The following is a 20,831-nucleotide window of genomic DNA, read 5'->3' as shown; positions in this document are numbered from 1 at the left end:
GATTCCAGGCCCTTATCTCCTATGTATGTAGCCCTAAAAAGTAAAAGCTTGACTGGCAACCTGTCCTTTTCGGAATAAAGGCAAGTTCTGTGTTCAAGTAATTACTGCACTGAAGGATAAAAATAAATTTTGAGCATGCTGATCTGTATAGAGGAGCAGGCCTATGGGTGTCACAGATTTAAGGTGCATTGTGATAGGAAAGGTAAACATAACAACAACAACTTGCATTTACATAAGCCTTTAATGTAGAAAACATCCCAAAGCACAGAGAAAATTCATACCAATGCAAAAGAACTATTTGCTTCATTAGTTGTGCGCATATTTGGCTGAGAGTCAGAAGGCTGTTTGTTTAAGTTTCACATTTGGACATCCCCATGAACGGAAGCTGATATTTAAGTCCAGGGAGTGCCATATTGTTAGATGCATCATTGTTTGGATGAAATATTAAACAAGACCCCATCTCTGGATGTTGCGGATCCCATGGATTTAAATGAAGAAAAGCAGGGCATTCCCCCCAGGGTCATACATTCCTCCCTTAACCGTGATCACCACAAAAGATTAAAGGGCTGTTCATCTCATCACTGTTGTGGAATCTTCCATTTGTACAACATGGCTGCTGCATTTGCTGACAGTAATAGTCAGCATTTCAGAGTAATTCATTTGGACAATGTGCTAAGTTGATATATATATGCACTCACCTTTTAAAATAAAACTCCAGAACATTTAAACTGAAAATGTGGAAGAAATCTACCTACATCTGAATCATGCTCCATAGGGAAGAATTTTCCTGTTGGTGAGCGGGGGTGGGGCCCGCTCGCCGACACGTAAAATGAAGCGTGGTGACGTCGGGTGTGCGTCTCGATGTCACCATGCATCGTTTAGGTTTTCAGTTTGGCAGGCGGGTAGCCAAACTGTCAAATGCCTATTAAAGCCATTTAAAACCTAATTAATTCAATTCGATGAGCTGCCCATCCAACATTAAGGCAAAGAGCCCAGGCGGTCACAAAGGTGGGATGAGGTTTCATGAAGTGTTTTAAAATCTAATTAAAATTTATACTTTTATTCTTTGACATGTCCCAGCTCATGTGATAGTGTCACATGAGGGGACATGTTTTAAAAGAATTAAAAGCCTTTATTTAAAAATTTAGCACTGAAACAAATCTCCCAGAGGCACCTCTGTGCCTTGGGGAGATCTCTGCGCACTTTCGCGTGCATGCACGAAAGAGCACAGGGAACCTCTCAGCGAATTTCCCCCCCCCACCACCGCCTGCACAGGGAATGCTTAGCACTTCCAGGTGAGCGTCACATTGGGCGGACCAATTAAGGTAAAATGGCGGCACATCCCCGATCGGGGGTGCCGATCGGATTCGCGCCAACCCCCGAATAATCCCCCGACGGGGGGAAATTTCTGGCCATAGAGTATGAGCTATGAATTGGAGAGAAGGCTGTGACTATACATGAACAACATGTAGGGAGAATTTTCTACCCGTCAGGGGGGGCTGGGCGGGAATGGGCGCACGGGTGGGGGGGGGGGGCAATCAGCCGATCGCCGCCCACAATTGGCTGCGCCATTTTACTGGACGGGCCAATTTCCTCCATCTGCGAAAGAGCGCAGAAATCTCCCTGAGGCTCAGAGCTGCCTCAGGGAGATTAGTTTGATTTTTAAAAATTTTAAGAAAAAAAGAAATTTAAGACCTGTTCCCTCATGTGACAGTGTCACATGAGCTGGAACATGTCTATGAATTTTACTAAAATTTTTCATTAAAGCTTAAAAATTTTCAAGAAACCTCATCCTGCCCATGAATGAGGTTTCATGGTAAGTGCTTAGGCCGCCTGGGCTCTTCGCCTGCCCGCCGACCTTAAAGTTGGATGAGCAGTTCTGTTAATTATTTTAATTGATATTTAAATGGCCTTAATAGGCCTTTGACAGTTCAGCAGGCGCACAGCCGACTCCGGTGCGCGCCCACTGAACTGAAGACCTGAATGATGCGCAGTGACGCCGGGACGCACGCCCAACGTCACCACCCGTCATTTTACGCATCGGCGAGCGTACGCACGCTGACCCGAAGACTCTGGCCAGTATTTCAAAAGGTAAAATATTCTGGGTTCAATCGTGGAGCCCTGTCGGAAATTGGGCTCAGTAAGTTTGATTGAGGCTGAACTTCTGGCAGGATCTGCTAACAGCTCTCTGCCATGAGCTATTAGCCAATGAGGCCTGGAGCAAGCAATAACTCTGAGTGCTTCAAACATGTCCCAAGGAATGCCCAAGCGGAGAGTGGAACTGAGAGGAAAGACTTTCCACACCTAAAAGTTTCTTGACTTTGGCTTCTCTGACCTGAACTTACAGATGAACCCAATATATGGTTGCCCAGGTTGCCAATGGCATTTAAATTAGGCACTCTTCCCCTACCCTCAAATACTTCAGCAGGGTCAGGAAGGCCAATGATCTGAGCTCCATGGCATTTACACCTAATGAGCAGCCCTGTGGGTTCTCTTGGTTTCCTTAATCACAATTTCAACTCAGGACAGGAGTCAAGCCAGGCAGGAAATTATCTCAGCAGTATGAAGTGCAGAGAAATTTAACTCCTGGGCATTTTAACTTGTGGGCATCATCTTCATGGCCTTGCCTGTCAATGGGGAGAAGCAGCTAATCAGCAGATGGGAACACATAAGTGAAGCAGCAGGGTAGAGTTCTTGGCACGTTGTTTTGAGAAAGGGCTTCAAAGTGGCATCACGATTAAAGGTTGGGCATGGAGGGGTAATGGTGCAGGGGAAGCCGAAACATTCCTTGTGGAGCCCAAGGGAGCACTCCTGTTCCTCCTCATCCCACAAAGAGAAAGAAACTAAGGGCAGAATTTTACATCGCATGGGCAGGCATGCACCCGACCCAATCAGGCATAAAATTGTGCGAGTTGACGTCGGGTGTGTGTCCCGATGTCATCACGCACCCGAGCGATATTTCATTCAGTGGGCGCGTGCAGAAGTCAGGAGCTCGCCCGCCGACAATTAAGAGGGTAATTAAGCCCATTAACAGCGCACTTGACTCCGATTTTTCATGGTCTGTCCAACCTTACAGTTGGCAGATGGGCAAATCAGCCAGGCAGCCTTTACATTTTTCATCAAACCTCTTCCAAGCGCGGGATGAAATCTCCGTCATGAAATAAAATAATAAATACATGCAGACAGCATTTTTATGAGGTATATTTTCAAGTGCTTGATTGTGATGCATGGACATTTTTTTACAGATTTTTAAACCTTTATTTAATCATTTGAAGGTCTGCAGCTCCCTGAGGCAGCTATCTGCCTTCAGGGAGCTCTCTCGCAGCGCTCACCCGCGCCTGTGGTGATGTCATCGCCAGCCCTCTTCCCATCCCACCCCGGCAGCGCTGAGCTTTTCAGTGCATGTTTCACGCTGGCTGTTAATTGGCCAGCCAGTGTGAAATCGCAGTGGGGGCTGATCGCAGTCGGGGGTCCATTCCCTGGCCGCTCTCGGGCCCGCCGATCGCGCACGCCCACCAAGGGTAAAATTCAGACATAAAATGACTTACCTTTGTCGGCCTCTTCTGACACCATGCAGGCCTCTTGTTAAAACTTCAGTCGAATATTGGTGATATAATTGAAGTCCAATTTGCATATTTAAAGAAGCTTGACAGTTTTCTGGCAGGTGATCCTCTTGTCTGCTCAGAAGAACAGGTTTATTCGGAACCCATGGGATTCAACATTTACCACCTGATGACTCCACTCTTCCTCCTTCATTTAACATCCTTGGCATCTTTATCGATTCAGAACACAAACCAGCACACAAATCCCCTCCATTACCAAAGTTGCTGCAAGAAACTTGATTTTCACTTTTGTACTTTTCCTCCTCATAAACTCTTAATGTCATTTAAATCCCGAGCTTGAATGAGATTTGAATAGTGCTCCAATGTTTGGGGGGTTCTTCTGACCCCTCTCATAATCCTGAAGAATGATACAAGAGAAAGGTTGTTCAGCCTATGGGCAATCCTTCTTTGTCCCTGAGAGAATCCAACCTCTCTCTCTGCATTGCAACTCCTTTTATTGTTGTTCCTTATTTATAAATATGACTACATCCTCCTCTGAACTTTTTTTACTGTTTAATGCCCAACCCTTTTCCTGCTCCTGACATCCTTCCCAAACCCCCACCCACTGCTTTGAAATTCAAACTTAAAGCACTGGCTCTGAACATAACACATTTTTCCAGGGCTGCAAACCTTACCCTCAGTCTTATCTTCCTGCTAAAAAACTTAAATTAAGCATCACTAGTTCCTGATTTACTTCATCTCTTTTTATTTATTTAAGCCTTGGCTATGTCCTGAATATGAGCGTTCGTCCTTCACCTTCATCACTTCATTTGTAAAGCTGGAGAGAGAGATGTCAAAATAAGAATAAGAAATTATGGAAAAAGTAGCTTGATGTTCATAGCACATAAAAAAACTTGACTCAAAGAAGTAATAGGAAAAGATAAATGTCAAGCTCCTGTGCACAGTTTCATGTGCTGGTTGGTGAATACTCAGGTATGCAGTAGATGGGTGGACAATACAAGATCTGAGCACTGTCTTCCCTGCCACCATTTCTGTTGTATGCTCCCAGCACATCTAGTTTCATGCTGGGGGGTGAAAATTCATAAAATTGACCCTTAAAAGCACGCCTACAAATGTAAGAAGGACAAACAGTGCCCGAGAGGAGCGAGTAGCGGAAGTGGGTTGTGCAAGCTTAGCGATCCTTTTAATGAGATGGAACATTACTGGGGCGGATTTGACTTTTCAGCAAGTGAAAATCAGATTGCGGCGGTCAGCCTCCTGCTCCACCAGCAAAGCGGCCCTTGTAATTTTGAGGCCTCAACTTATTTTAAATTTGGCAGGTGAGCTTCAGGCATCCTAGTAAAACTTGTTAGCTTAAGCCGCCCACAAGGTGCGCTGCAGGGAGGGAGTCACAATCGTGGGGTGTAATGATTCTGGGCAGCAGTGACCTGTATTATGACCATACGAACATATGAGTTAGGAGCAGGAGTAGGTCGCTCAGCCCCTCAAGCCTGTTCCCCCATTCAATAAGATCATGGCTGATCTGATTTTAACCTCATGTCCACATTCCCGCCTACTCCCCCAATAACCTTACACCCCCTTGCTTATAAAGAATCTATCTACCACTGCCTTAAAAATATTGAAAGATTCTGCTTCCACTGCCATTTGAGAAAGAGAGTTCCAAAGACTCATGGCCCTCTGAGAAAAAAAATCCTCCTCATCTCTGTCTTAAATGGGCAACCTCTTATTTTTAAACAGTGATCCTTAGTTCTAGATTCTCCCACAAGAGGAAACATCCTCTCCACATCCACCCTGTCAAGACCCCTCAGGATCTTAGATGTTTCAATCAGGTCTCCCCTTACTCTTCAAAACTCCAGCGGATACAAGCCTAGCCTGTCCAACCTTTTCTCATAAGACAACCTGCCATTCCAGGCATTAGTCTGGTAAACCTGGGCCAGGATATTGAGGTCGGCGAGTGGGGGGTGGGACCCGCTCACCGACGCGTAAAATGACGCGGGATGATGTCAGGTGGATATCCCGACGTCATCCGCGTCATTTCAATTTTCAGGTCAGCAGGGGCACAGCCGAATCAGACGTACGCCCGCCGACCTGTCAACGGCCAATTGAGACCATTTAAAAACTAATCCAACTAGGTGATGGACCTGCCCGTCCAACCTTAATGTTGGCGGGCAGGCTGGGAGACCTGGCGGGCTTCAGAAAAAGCATGAAACCTCATCCACGGGCAGGATGAGGTTTCATGTAGGTTTTTAAAAATTTAATAAATGTTTGAATAAAAGTGATGGACATGTCCCAACTCATGTGACAGTGTCACATGACGGGACATGTCAGGGAAATTTTATTTTTTTGCATTGACCATTTTTGAATTTGGCACCGATCTCCCTGAGGCAGCACTTAGCCTCAGGGAGATGAGAGTGCTCTTTCGCACGCATGCACGAAAAAGCGCACTCCTAGCTAAGGGAATCCACCTGCCGCCCGCACAGGGAGCGCATAGCACTTCCTGGCGGACGTCACGCTGGGCAGGTCTTAATTGGCTCACCCACGTAAAATGGCGGCGCACCCCCCGATTGGGGGCACCGATCGGAGGCGCGCCTGTACACACCCGCTCCTGCACTTATTCTTCCCCTGGGGTGGAATCATCCCAGATTTGCACTAAGTGTGGTGGCAGGCGGAAAAATTGGTGCTTTACCCGCTGGCTGCAATGGTGGCTTTTCACGTTATATCGTCCAAGCCCAACACATTAATTATGCATTCCTGGGAAACACGCTGTTTCGATGGCGGGCGAGCGCTGATTTGCCTGCCACGCCATCACCTCACCGCTTTATCACGTCAGGCACTACATTTAAAGTAAGCCGGGTTCAGTGCTTCCAGCCCAGGACTGCAGCCAAAAAAGACATTAGGCTGAATTCTCTGGTCGGCGAGCGGTGGTGGGCCCCACTCGCCGACGCGCAAAATGATGAGAGGTGACGTCAGGCGGACGTCCCGACGTCATCGCACGTCATTTAGATTTTCAGTTTGGCGGGCACGCAGCCAAGTCGTCTGCGCGCCCGCCGAACTGTCAAAGGCCTATTAAGGCCATTTAAAACATAATTAACTCAATTAAACGAGCTGCCTGTCCAACCTTAAGGTTGGCGGACAGGCGAAGAGCCCAGGCGGCCTTCGCATTTTTCATGAAGCCTCATGCACGGGCGGGATGAGGTTTCATGAAGCGTTTTAAAATCTAATAAAAATTTATACTTTATTCTTTGACATGTCCCAGTTCACGTGACATTGTCACATGAGGGGCCATGTTTTAAAAGTTTTTTTTCTCCTTCATTTAAATTTACAGGGTGCCTCAGGGAGATTTCTGCGCTCTTGCATGCACGTGTGTAAGAGCGCAGGAAACGACTGAGGGAATCCCTCCCGCCCACATAGGGAGCGCTCAGCACTTCCGGGCGAGCGTCACGCTGGGCGGGCCTTAATTGGCCTGCCAACATAAAATGGCAGCGCGGCCCCGATCGGGTTCGCGCCCACCCCTGCCCAGCCCCGCACAACCCCCCCCGATCCAGGGAAAAGTTTTCCCATGGTCCCGAAAGGTAAGAAGACTCCAGCCTGGAGCACCTTTTGGACACCGCGGAGGTCTGCTGTGATGGCATCAACCCCCGATCTAGCCGCAGGAGGGGTAGCAACAATACCACTCCGGCTTGATAGGCGATGGCAGTGGTGATCAGTGCCAATGCTGCATGAAGAGGTTGGCCGTCCAATGCAGTTGGAGGATGAATAATCTCATCCGTGCAGCCAAGGTATGGTAACCATCTCATCACTCGAAACTCACACGCTCACATGCCCATCACACAGTCACTGGCATCTCACTCACTGCCAGCTCATGGGACATCCTCATTCTCACACACACCCTCACATGTCCATCTGGCCTCATCTCCCCTGGAAGCCCCTCTCAGCTCTCACCTTCTTGAGGCCACTTGCACAGATCAATATGTGCCCCCCACACTCACCCTGGGATACCCTTCTTCCCCAGTACAGCTCTCGTCCTGCAGCCTCTTCCCTAGCCTGAGGTCACTTCTCCTCCTTTCCCAAGCAAGATCTTTCCCTGCAGCCATTGAAAAGCCACCCACATATGGCTGATCTGGTAGGTAGAGACCTACCCGAGAGCTCCCCTAAAGTGATGTGGTGCTGTCTGCGAAGCCTGGCACTGATGACTGCGAGTGTTGACTGAAGCAAGGTAGGCAAACAAACCTTGAAGTCCCGAGTGAAGTGCAGCCCGCCAAGTGCACGCCTTATATATGCACTCGTGAAACACATGGGCCTGTTTTCCCACTGACGTGGGTGGACGATCCAGCAGTGGGGGGATGATTCCGGTGGGCTGGCCGAATAATGATATGCAGAGGTATTACAATGAGGTTCCTGACATCCGATGGCGGGAAACGTGGCCTGCCATCTGCGGGCTGAGCGGACGATCGCAAACTGGTTTCACGCCATCATGAAACTGATCGTGCCATACTGTCCGCTCATGCCACTGAACACACCTGACAGCTGCGGGCACGGGAATTCCCAGCCCTGGATGGAACGCTCCCACTCCTGATAGTCCCACAAAAATAATTCAACACTTACCTCTGGCTGACCTCTTCAGTCCCATCACCTATGAAACAGATCGGAGTATACACGGCACAAGTTGTAATCAGTTCCAACCTAAAATGGCAATCAGGGTTCTATCGTAAGATTCGGATTTCCATATTTAAAGGCGTGGGTGCTTTGGAAAGCCAGGAGTACACAATGCAAATCAGATACATTTCAGAAAACAGTTTTGCAATCCAGTACAGGTAATTTGAGACATAGAATGCAGTGAGTGTTGGTAGGTGTTGCATGTTTGGGAGCTAAATGTGAACCTGCGCCTATGATTCCCAAAGTTCATCATCACTGGGGTTTTCCTTGCCTCATTTCTGGGTCTCTTATGGACTAATTGAAAAATATTGATTTCCATAATTAATCAAGAACTCCATTGTCATTGTATCATCCGACTATCAACAAGGGAGAAGGCAAACTAAATGGGCCTTGGTCTTTTTTTCCTATTCCTATTCCTATTTTCCTATGTAGGCTCCTTCCAAATTTAGCTGGTGACATCAACATTACTAACAGGGCAGTAAGACTACCAACCCCATTTTAAGGTTGTTAATGCCAGGTAAGGGTAATGAAAATTAAACCTTAGTCAAGTTCGATCCCTTGAAACAACAAGAAGGAATAATCATTAGCCTTCAGCCATATTTGATGTGGGAATAAACAAGTGCTTGAAAAAGAAAGTGTCAAAAAGAACATCATACTTTTATTCCAGCAGGGAATATGAAGTAACCACAATATCAAGTAACCAGTAGCCAACTCGGGCGAAGTATGTGTGCCAGGAGATGAATACTGACATGGGCGCAGCCACTGACAAAATTATGATAGGGATGCTTAATGGCCACCCACATACTTGCCCCTCCCACATTCCTGGACTGTCTACACACCCCTTTAACTTTTCATTAACCTCATTATTGCCCAGACAATCAAATGACGGTCTGTGGTGCAGACTCTTTCAACAGAACCGTGTTTGCAACATTCTGTACTGTTCAATTTGTGACAAAAATAGAAAATGCTGGAAATATACAGCAGGTCCATCAGTATTTAAAAAGAGAAAATAGAACTTCATATTTTGAATACGTTGCTTGCGACCAGAAGTAACTAAATTTATGGGCAGAATTTTATGTTCCGCCGCTGGCGTGTTTGTCGGTGAGGGGGGTGGTTGTAAAATTCATTAGATGGCCTTCCCACTAGGTTCTCACCCACCTCCATCTCTCCGCAATTTTATGGTGGGATGGGTGAACCCCAGGCTGGCCCACACACCAATGGCCAATTGATGACCACTTAAGGGCTGTTTCCAGCTAAGTCTCAATTTTCAGGCTGGCAGGAGGTGTTCAGGAGCAGGGGGGAAGCCTGAAAAGTGACCTTGCTCAAGCCTCGGGGGTGTTGAGGGGAGGGGCACCTCCATCAAAAGATATGGCCCCTGCAGGTGCCCCCTTTCTCCTTGGCCTCCCTGCCAACACCCCCAGCCCCAGCCCCCTCTGCCCATCCCCCCCTCACCTCCCTATCTCATCACTTAACCTGGTTCTGGACTCCCGAGACTTAGACCCTGGGGGCCGCTTGCAGTCCCAGTCCTGTCCACTGCTGTTTGTGGCGCTGCTGGGACTCGAGAGCCGCCGGCCAATCAGATTGAAGAATCTTTACTGAGGGACACAGGGGCTAAACCAGGAAATAATGGTTTAAATTTTATTTCAATATCAAATCATGTACAGAATGTGAAGTAAAGAAAAATGGAATGAAAAGGGACAGAAAGGAAAAGATAAAAATATATTTACTTATTTTTAATCTTCAACAATTAAAATCAGAATTGAAGTTCCCTACCAGTTATAAACTTATATTTCACTAGTTTGAATTTGTACTCCCTGGTTCTACTCCCACAGTTTACCTTTAAGTAATATTGGGGGTTAACATTTTCAATATCCATAGGGATCAAGATATACCTCTCTAAAATCACCTCAAGATCCTTCCTTTCTAGGCTAACAGCCCGAAACGAAGGTGGAAGTTTTACCTCTTATCCAGCCCATTCCATAATTTGTGAGCTGCTTCTTTTAATTCTGCTGTCCCTCCTAGTTTGGTACTATCTGTAAACTGAGTTTCTGGGTTCAGGTCATTTATGTGAATTAGAAAAAGCAGTGGTCCCAATACAAAGCTTTGATTTACCCTATTCAGTACACTCCTCTCTCTGACATGACTTCTCTAATGAGTACTCTATTTTGACTTTTGTAGTTTTGGGGTGTGCAGGTTAGTCACACATTCTGGCAGTAAAAGGGCTCTTGCAATTTTGAGGCTCCAGCCTCATTTAAATCTGCTGGATGAGCTGTGAGGTACCAACAAGGTCCTGATGTAGATCACAGCATTGAGGCCTCAAAGTCGAGCTGGGAAGGCTGCCATCAAGGTAAGGAGTGACGTGGTGGTGGAGCAGGGGGTGGTGGTGGGGCAGGGGGTGGTGGTGTGGGGTCATGATCTACCTGCTCTTCTGAGGCCTACAAAAATAATTCAACACTTTCATTGGTGGGTTTCTTTGGTTCCATCACCCACAGAATTGGCTGATGCATGCAAAGTAGGCAAAAATAGTTAAGCATTGCTGAAAAAAGAGACATATCAAAGCTTTTCATCTTGCACTCTTCAGGACACTTCACAAGAATATCAATATATGGGGAAGACAACAATTTATATTGTATGTGAAGAGAGTGCTCACATCACATATACTATAAATTGCTGTTTCCCTTTAGATTGATATTCTTTCAAAGTGCCCTGAAGAGTGAAAGACGAAAAGCTTTGATATGTCTCTTTTTTCAGCAATACTCAAGTTCTGTACTACCAAATTACTATTTGTAAATCTGAGACAGAGGTATAACAAAGACCCAAATTCGGGATATCAACACCATAGTTCAACTTACAGGTAAATTAAGAACAGGTAAGCTATCTTGAATTTCTCCAAGCATATATTAAACCCAAGGTTGTGCCAGTTTCATTTCCAAACGTATCAATAATGCTAAATTGAGACACAGCCCCACGATCGAGCGAGTGTTTATGCAAGATGAGATTGAACAGTTTGGTAATAGGGTTATTAATTTACACCATGCCCCACGCTGCGCTTGGTCTGAGCTGTGCAAATTTCTTTCATTCTTCAATTTGATCTGTTTATGCTGCTGCATTGTTTCAATAGATGACCGCACCTTGAACAGTATCCATTTGAATCAAGTTCACACCATAATCTCACTTAGGCAGAAGTGGCTTGGCAACACAATTAATGATGTCACTAAACACGTAACAAGTCTCTCTGACCATGTACACTCAGAAAGCGAGGAGCTTGTTCTTGCACAATTTTGGTGTGCCTTCATCCCAAATCAAATGGGAAGAGCTATTTGCTGAGTTCGAAATCCTCTACTCCCAACTTTTCCCACCACAAATCAGCATCCACTGAAGATGCTGATTCCTTGAAAGCGTGCCTACCTGATCTAGCGCATGCATATTGTGGGATTCAGAACAACCCGTCTGACTTCCACATGCAACGCAAATGGTTACAACGTTGCAAGACCTTAAGACCAACCTGGACGTACACGTTAGTAAACCCGACAAAGTGACGGAAATAATCGTCCTTAACAAGCATGGCTATATCTACAAAATGCATCCCATTCTTAATGATAGGTCCAAATTCATATCCATTGGATCTGCCACTCAACATGACTGGACTTGAAATTAAGCTAAAAAAACACTTGCTGGACTTGTGCAAGGGCGATGATCTACCATGTAATATATATGACAGGGTTCGTCCTCACAGTTCGTTACATCCGCGTATGTATGGGCTGCCCAAGACACACAAAACTGATGTCCCTCTACGCCCTATCTTATCTATGACCGGTTCTGCACAAAATGAATTGGCCAAATGTTTGGGGGAATTGTTACAACCAGTTTTGACCAAGTTTACCACATACACAGTGAAGGATTCCTTCACATTTGTAAAGGATATACAGGGCTTGTACATTGATAGCAATGCTGTGTCCATGTGCTCACTTGACATGACTAGCCTATTCACCAATGTTCCACTTAAGGAAGCCATAGATATCTGCGCTGCAGCACTATATCATGGCGAGCTGGACCCGCCACCATTGCGTAAATCAGTATTCATTGAATTTATGAACTCAACAACTCACATAGAGTTCAGTTTTAATGACACCATGTATGCCCAAATAGATGGTGTTATCATGGGATCTGCTCTAAGCCCAGCTTTTGCAAACATCTTTGCTGGGTTCCATGAGAAACGTGTCTTCGATGGAATGACACCTAACCTCCTACCCCTCACATATTTCTGATATGTGAATGATGCATTTGCTATATTTAAATCTGCAGCTGCGTGTAACAATTTCCTTGCATGTCTTAATGGGCTCCATCCTGCGCTCAAATTCACCTTTGAAATGGAGCAGTCAAATTAACTCCCTTTCCTTGGTTGAGAAATCCGCCAGGGGATTTTCTACCACGGTCTACCGCAAGCCTATCTTCACTAGTCAATATACGCATTGGGATTCTTACAGTTCCACACACTATATGATGGTCTTATCGGCAATCTTATAAATAGCGCCCAAGCTATTTGCAAGATTGATACTGAAATAGGGTGCATCAAAGGCATCCTGCAGGATAATGGTTACCCTGATCAGATCATTTTGTACTGTGTATTACATAAACTCATGAGTGGGCCTAAGGCCACCACTTTTGGCAACGAAAAGTGCCCAGTTTGCCTCAGATTACCCTGAAAGGGCAAGGTATCTCAAAAATTTGAGCAACAGGTGAACCTAGCTGTTTCAAGTTGCTACTATTCAGTAGCAACACGAATGGTATTCACCACTAACAGGATGCTGCTGTCAAGCCAAAAATATGTTCTGCCCATCACACAAATGAGTAACGTGGTATATGTATTTCAGTCTGATACTAGGCATGTAGGCCATCCGTCCCAAAGACTGGCGGATTGCATCAAACAGTATGTCCCAGCCACTGTGCAACGGGCAAGGTACAGACCGTACCCAATCAGCCTGTGCTTGCAAAACTCAAAACACAGTGTCCAACATTAGATGTGATTCTGCGATTGGACAACATTTGCTAATTAATCCTCAATGTGCTAAGAATTATGCTGACAACCAATTTAAGATTGTCAGTTGGGCTTGCAGTGTGGTGCATTTGCATGTACTGGAATCTACGTATATTAATACACAGGGCCCTGTTCTTTGCAGACAGAAAGAGCATGTACACACATTGCACCTGTTTCAGCTAAGCAAAATAAGGTACAGCCTTTCACTGACTCATTCCTCAGGGCAATGCCTTGACTAATCAGGGTCAAGCTACCTGGTTTAAACTTCAAACAATGCTTGGCAGTTAACTGTCAGTCACCAACACTGGCACATTTTCCATGGCAACACCTCTACCAGAGTCCACTAGCCAACCGATCAGCACTCTCTTCACATATAGTATAAATTGTTGTCTTCCGCTTATATTGATATTCTTGTGAAGTGTCCTGAAGAGTGCTTCGAAAATCTTCGACAAGTCTCTTTTTTCCAACAATACTCAAGTTCTGTACTTCCAAACGACTAAAAATAGTTAAACTGACCCCATTGTTTCTCATCGTTTAGCCAGTTTTTTATTCATTCACATGGTTTCCCTGAATACCCACAGCCCAATTAAAGCACTAATCTTTCATATGAAAATTTATCAAAAGCCTATTAAAGTCAAGGTACATCATAGGGTTTAACACAATCCACTTGTGTTGTTGCTTTGTCGAAGTCATGGAGGCTGATTAGACAAATCTTTTATGTATAACTCAATGCTGACTGCTGTTTATTCAGTTGTTAACCCCCTACAATTAAAATCACTGTGTAGCCTGCAATCTGTGTCTTTGTCCATGGTGGCCACTCCAGTTTTCTAACCACCTTCTCTTCTGAGAGCTCCTTTCCTTTTGCAATGTTGGGCAGTGCATGGTATATCTTTGTTAATATTCAGTGATCATGGATGCTTGTACTTGGATAAACCTGCTTGTACGTTTTAGAAACCATAATCTTTTGGGTAGCCTCACAGGGTTTACCACCTATTTAAAAATGGAAAACAAAGAAAATTCATGGCACAAAAGGAGGGGAATTTGGTCCATCGTGTCTGTGCCACGAGAAACAGCGAGCTAGCCTAATCCCAGTTCCATCCCCTCGTCCGTAGCCCTGTAGGTTAGAGCACTTCCAAGGGTAGAATTGGGGGGAGGGGTTTGTGCTGGGGTGGGCGCAGGCGGGCGTGGACCCGATCGGCGCACCCGATTGGGTCGGCTCTGCCATTTTAAGTGGATGGGACAATTAAGGCCCGGCCAGCGTGACGTGTGTCCTGAAGCACTGAGCGCTCCCTGTGCGGGCGGGGGGTTGGGGGTTGCGTTCCCTGAGCCGGGGGTGCGCTCTTTCACGCATGCCAGTTGATTGCACCCTGCACTTGTGGAAAGCCTGAGATCACAACAAATCCCACAGCTCTGGCAGCCTGGTTTGCTTCATCCATGCTGAACTGGACCTAATGATGAGCTTTATTGAAAAGGGCATCGGTCACCTCCCTTATGCACTTACTTGTTGCCAAATGTGAGATTCTGCAGAGGTCCCCATTGGAGCCCTGGAAAGATCTGCTGGCAACAAAGTTGAGTGCGACTAAAACCTTAAGAGCAACTAGCATTGGATGTCCTCCCAGCCCTGGCGACGTGAGATCCTCATGGAGAATGTGGTAATTGTGACTTATGACAGCCCTAGACAAGTGAAGGTATCTGCAGCACTGTCTTTTGCTCATCTCCATGTATGAGCTGCATCTTCTTGGTCACATCAAACATCTTCATGGACTTGGTCCCTCCTCATCAGCATCTGATCCTTCTTGGGGTCTGCTGGCTCTTGGTCCTCAGAGCGATGGTCTTCCCTGAGCTGTGCCAATCGGTGATGTTCCCGTCTTCTCCTCATTCGAATTAGAGCTAGCAACAAGGCACCATTGCCTGCAGCCTGCACTTTCCACTCTTCCTTGTATCTGTGGCCTTGAGCGCTCCCTGGCAGCAGTCTGTGAGGTTCATTAATAGAAACTTTCTAATGTCCAGGTAATCTGTGATCACAGAAAGCAGATCATGCATGTTTGTGCTAGGTGCCCAGGTAACTCTCATGATTCTTACATCCTGAGTCACTTGCAGGTGCCACAGATCTTTGCAAGCCCATGGCATTTGAAGAGTTGACTCCTCAGTGATAACAGATACCCCCAAAAAGGGTGACTAGTGATGTCTGTTGTCACCCACATAGTGAATCTGATGAGGGATACAATGCTGCACATTCCACCACAAGGTCCTCAATAGAGCAAACTGTTGGCCTCCTAAGGATGCATTTCAGCTGTTTGGACCAATCAGACGGGGCTCTCCAATACTCACCACAGAGGGTGCCCTGCATCATTGTTGTATGTTGCGCCCTGCACAACCTAGCACTGCAAAGCAGGAATGTTTTGCCACAGGGAGACATGGAGGAGGTAAACGTCTCCTCAGACAAGGAGGACATTAAAGAGGGTGAATTTGAACAGGGCGAGGTTTCAGACGAACTACATGAGGATGCCATTGCATGAGCATGATGTGGAAGATGTACCCGTGACAACCTTGTAGCTCTAAGATTCTAGGAGGAATAAGGTGAAGACAAGCTGATGTGAGTGCAGTTCTCTTCAAGCTTCAATGCAGGGGAGACAACAAGACCTTCGTGGTCATCTTCAACATCTCACAAAAGGTCATCAAATGGTTACAGAGGAAGCATAAGTCACTTCAACCCTAACGATGGGGTCATCCTTGGAAGGCTCATTAGTCTATGCAGCATGTGGCTGCTGTATAATGTGATAAGCACTCCAGGAGCGCTCATTCTTAAGCAACTACACATAGCGCAGTCCTTTCAACCATGGCATGAAAAAGTCAGTAGCCTTGGCAGCCTGCAAGGAGCAGAGATGCTATTGCATACATAGATGCACCATGTCAGTGTGACAACAACTTAGCAAGGCGGCTCTAAGAGGAGAAACATCCTTCAATGATTATTGCTTGACTGTCTGAAGATGGAGCTACATCTGGACAGCACCATCCTCTAAATGCCAGCTCTCATGCATGGTTAACGCAGAGGCCACATCTTGATACTGAGCCCAGGATGCCATCAGACATCAAGATGCATTGGTCTGTCACATGACAGCTTGGATGCAAACCTGTGAGTTATGTTAGCATTGTACTTACACAGAGTGGTTCAGCAAGATCACCTTGTGATTACTGACAAATATTCATTACCCTGTATTCATTGGAAGCCTGCCAAGTTTATTGCCTTGGTATCTGGGAGAGACATGGCCCAGTCAGTTTTGACACAATGTTCAATGATAACTTAGCCCCTTCATAGATACTGATGGGCACTCAGGAGATGTGTCAGAGCATCGCTTTCATACCATTAGAGTCCTCCACACTGTCTATCTCACAAAAGTCAATCCTTACTATGAACTCTAAGACACTGATTGCAAAGTCATGTAATGAATTCCAAATCGGCTGGCATTCTGTGACTTCGCAGAGGGATTCCATCAAGCAACACTAGGCAGCCGTTCAGGAGTAAAGTAACACCTCACAGGTAATGGGATGGCTTCATCAGGGTGAGCACACACCTCTGACATCACACACTCATTCCCATCTAGCAGACCTTTCAAATGTCACTGAGTGGAACCAACTTCCATTGTTCAGTGTCATGCATGTGGACAGTGGGAACTAATAAAGGAATAATGTTCAGCCTTAAAAGCAGATGCAAAATAACACTGAAGGAAGGCATGAAAGGCTATGGTGCTCGATGATAAATAATCTACCAAAACCTTACAGTCATAAAATAAAGGCCATTGCAAAGTACACTTGGGTGAAAAGGCTCCAACGTGAGTTACAATAAATACTTATAACATCCACAAGAACAAACTTCAGCACAACAGCAACAGGATAATCACTAACTTTCCATGAACAATGAGGTCAGATAATATGAACCTCAGACACAAAGGTTACATGTATATTGTCCAACCATCATTTTCATATAGGAAGTGCCTTTGCTCATGTCGCTGATCTGGAACCAAAGGTGATTGACTGATATGAGATTGAGTGAGACTTCGTGGAATTGAGGACAAGATGGGAGATAATTGTGGAGGGTAGTATTTGGTACTCTTGAATGAACGTGGTTCATTGCATCACATCGATGAATCATTCAGTAACAGAGGCTTGGAGAGGGATAAAAGCAAAATATTTTTACAAAAGTGAAAAGTATATCCAGTGCTTGAACACCCATTCCATTATTGTGCATTCACAACTTCTTAATTTTCTTTACTATACCACTGTGGTTGCAGCCCCAACATCTGCAGCAGAGCAGACCCTGAGATAACTTGGCAAGTGTCCTCTGGAGAACCAAGGCCTGGAGGGCCCTGGCCTGCTAATGGTCTCCTGCTCCGGGCAGGCACACCCTCCTCGGCCTAACCTTCTGGAGTTGATCGGGTCACAGGCAGAGGGGATCTGGAGATGCAGGACACCATTGGAGTCACTTGGGTGGATGCCCCCAGGGTGCCTGGCTGGCAGTCCTCTTGCCTGTGGTACCCAATGGCCCCTCCCTGACTTCTTGAGGAGAAGGGGTGCCTGGAGGGAGCTCGAGATGTCTCACCCCCCTCTCACCTTGCCACTGCTGGAACACACCCATGACTAGAGCGATAGTGTACAGGTCCAAGCACAGATCTGGAAGAAATGCTCGTCCTGGGTCTCCGAGGCTGCCACTACCTTTTCCATGGAGACTTCAATGCACTCGCATGCCAGAGCCAGGACAGTAGACAGAACATGGATGGACTCCTCCATCCTTCAGTCCAGTCTGCAGACGGCCTCTGACAACTCTGTCTGATGTTCCCCTGCCTGTCACTGCATCTCCAACATGTCTCTTAGGGCCAAGTCCAAAGGCTTTTCACCAGATTCAGACTCTGCAGGGGCCTGTCTCCAGCAGTCCTCTGAGTGTCAGAGATCTCAGCTGTAACTCTCCACCTGCTGTGGACAATGTCTGTGAGGTGCTTACCAGATGACCCAAGGCAACTCTAGAAGTACGTCCCAATGAGTGTGCGTACCTGTGCTTGTGGAGAGTGCAGGTGAACGCAGTGACGGGTCTTTATCAGGTGGCTGTTCTGCTTCCTCATCTGAGGTGGCCTGGGGGCTGGGGCTAAGTCATCTGATTGACGTCCTTTGCCTTTTCTTGCTGATGGCTGGAATAGACAAAATAGATAATTAATGATTGACTCGGCAGACTCCTACCCTATAGGTCACTAATAGTCATTGTCTGCGTGTGGCCAATGTATACTGGATGGGCCCTCACTGACTTGCTGGGGGAGGCCGAACACGCCTTCCGCCCAGGAGCAATCTCCATCCTCTCCAGCAACCTCTGTGGCCTATTCCTCATACTAGGAAAACGTCCTCAAATCCCAGGTCCCACCTCCGGACTTCGGTCTCTCCCTTTTGTTGTGGGAAATCTTTTCCTGCATAAGGACAGATGGAATGACTATGAGCACTACAGATGAAAGAGCAATTCAGAAGCATGCAGGCCTGTGTGTGTGCTGAGCCCTCCCCTGTAAGGAATGAAGATGCCGTTTGTGCAGGATCTTACATGAAATGAGGATCTTAAAGTGACTGACAGATGATCAGCGCTGATGACCCATATGCTGGTCATGTGTAACATCCCTGTGGACTCTAACCCTTAGATTGCCTGATGCCCTTATGAGAGTATTAATTTGGAGTGAGGAGGAGGTTCACTTACCCTGGCAGAAAGGATCAGATCATTCATTTTTTTCAGCACTGCAGCGTGGTTCTTTTTTGAGGCCCAGAGGTGCTGATCTCCCTGGCAACCACCTACTCCCATCCCTCGGAAAGAGGACCTCCCCCCTTTCCTGGACGGCCTGGAGGAGTTTCTCCAGGGAGGCCTTGCTGAACCGTGGAGCAGAGGGTCTATTTCTTTTGAGTGCCATGCTAATTTAGACCTTCAGCCCACTCCTAGCCTGCAGTGAGTGAATGTGTGTACGGGTGCCTTTTAAATATGCTGCCAGGACCTTCAACTCCATGAGGTGATGGTGGCATGGACAAATCCCTGCCTGCTCTGCCATGAGATTTGCATAATTAATGAGCTGAAAAGCAGAAGATCTGGTGCGAAGATCCTCCCCGCCACCTGGCAGGAATCACACTGACTTTCCCGCCCACCACCGCACTTAGTCTCCAGAACGGAAAATTCCATCCTATGTCTTGGTCAAAAACAAGAAGTACTCTGTATGCATTTTTAACCACCTTATCTGCCTATCTTGCTACCTTCGAGGATCTGAGGGCATACATTCCAACGTTCTCTGTTCCTCTACTCTTTTCATTATCCTACCATTTATTGTGCATTCCCTCACCTTATCTAGCCTCCCTAAATCGCCTCACACTTCTCCAGACTGAATTCCATTAGCCACTATTCCACTCACCTAACCAGCCCGCTGATATCTTTTTGATTTCTACTTTCCTCTTCATCACCAACCATACAGTCGATTTATATACCATCTGAAAACTTCTTAAACATCAAGTCTAAATCATTGATATATACCATAGACCACAAGGGACCCAGTAATAATTGCTGCAGCACATCACTGGAAGCTAACTTTTAATCATAAGATACCTGTCCACCATTACCCTTTGCTTCATGCCACTGAGCCAATTTTAGATCCAACTTGCCATTTTCCCTTGGATCCCATGAGCTTTTAAGCTGTGTACCCTGTCAAAAACCTTGCTAAAATCCATGCAAACTACATCTTAAGGGCCAATTAATGGGCAACATCCCACCCAGCTTCAACTTTTGAAGCCGGCAAGAGGATGTCAGAGGTGGGAGGGAAGGCAGATTACCATGCTCAGCCTTTGGGGCAGAAAAAGGGGCCCACCTCCATCAAGGGCCCCGTTTCCACATCGGGTGACCACCACGCCCACCGTCCCTCACACAATGTCTGCCTCTCCCCTGGATGCTGCCCTAGTGTCTCCGTCAAAACCCCTACCCCTCAAAGGAGAACGCCTGAGTGAGGTGAGCTTAAAGAAAGCTATAGCTTTAGAAGGTGAGATACAAAAATATATGAAGGTGGGCAGACAGGAAGAAATGTTGAAGTGTGTGTAGAGGCTAAGAGATTCAGTAAATGAGTCACCTCAGCCAAGTGATGTGGTGAGATTGGCATTAGACCTTAAGTGAACAGAGACACAATTGCTGAAGAAAGCCAAAATGGAGATACTGTGTGCATTAACTTGGTAAAAGAACCAAGAAAGTTAAAAGAAAAAAATAATTTACACTTATGGAACTCAGGACATCCCAAAGCAATTTGCAGCCAATTAAATACTTTTGAAATGTAGGCACTGCCGTTTTGAAGGAAAAGCGGTCACCAATTTACTGTCTATATCAAACTCTAAGACATGACAATGAAATGAAAAAATTCCTGGACTTCCACTCGTTTTCTTTTCACATCCACTTAGACTGAAAAGTCATGGCATAGTGTGCCTTTGGTCATCTAATAACAATGTGATTTATGGCTCTCACATCACCTTTGGCCTGGGAGTACCATTAAAGTTTTGGAGCTTCGCAGTCTGGAATT

General features: G+C 46.2%; 1 protein-coding gene and 1 long non-coding RNA gene across 2 annotated transcripts in view; one reads left to right on the top strand and one right to left on the bottom strand.

The window, feature by feature from the left end:
• The window catches only part of LOC144679638 (uncharacterized), a 46,147-nt gene extending 42,119 nt beyond the window's left edge, over positions 1-4,028 (bottom strand). The window contains exon 1 of the long non-coding RNA XR_013576383.1: positions 3,549-4,028. This is a non-coding gene — a long non-coding RNA (uncharacterized LOC144679638). The remainder of the gene's footprint in view (positions 1-3,548) is intronic.
• Positions 1-20,831, top strand: part of LOC144679637 (uncharacterized) — a 66,683-nt gene that overhangs the window by 1,320 nt on the left and 44,532 nt on the right. The window lies entirely within an intron of this gene.

This window comes from Cetorhinus maximus, chromosome 4, assembly GCF_964194155.1.
Source record: "Cetorhinus maximus chromosome 4, sCetMax3.hap1.1, whole genome shotgun sequence".
Classification (NCBI taxonomy): Eukaryota; Metazoa; Chordata; class Chondrichthyes; order Lamniformes; family Cetorhinidae; genus Cetorhinus; species Cetorhinus maximus.
This window is presented reverse-complemented; position numbering and strand designations above follow the sequence as displayed.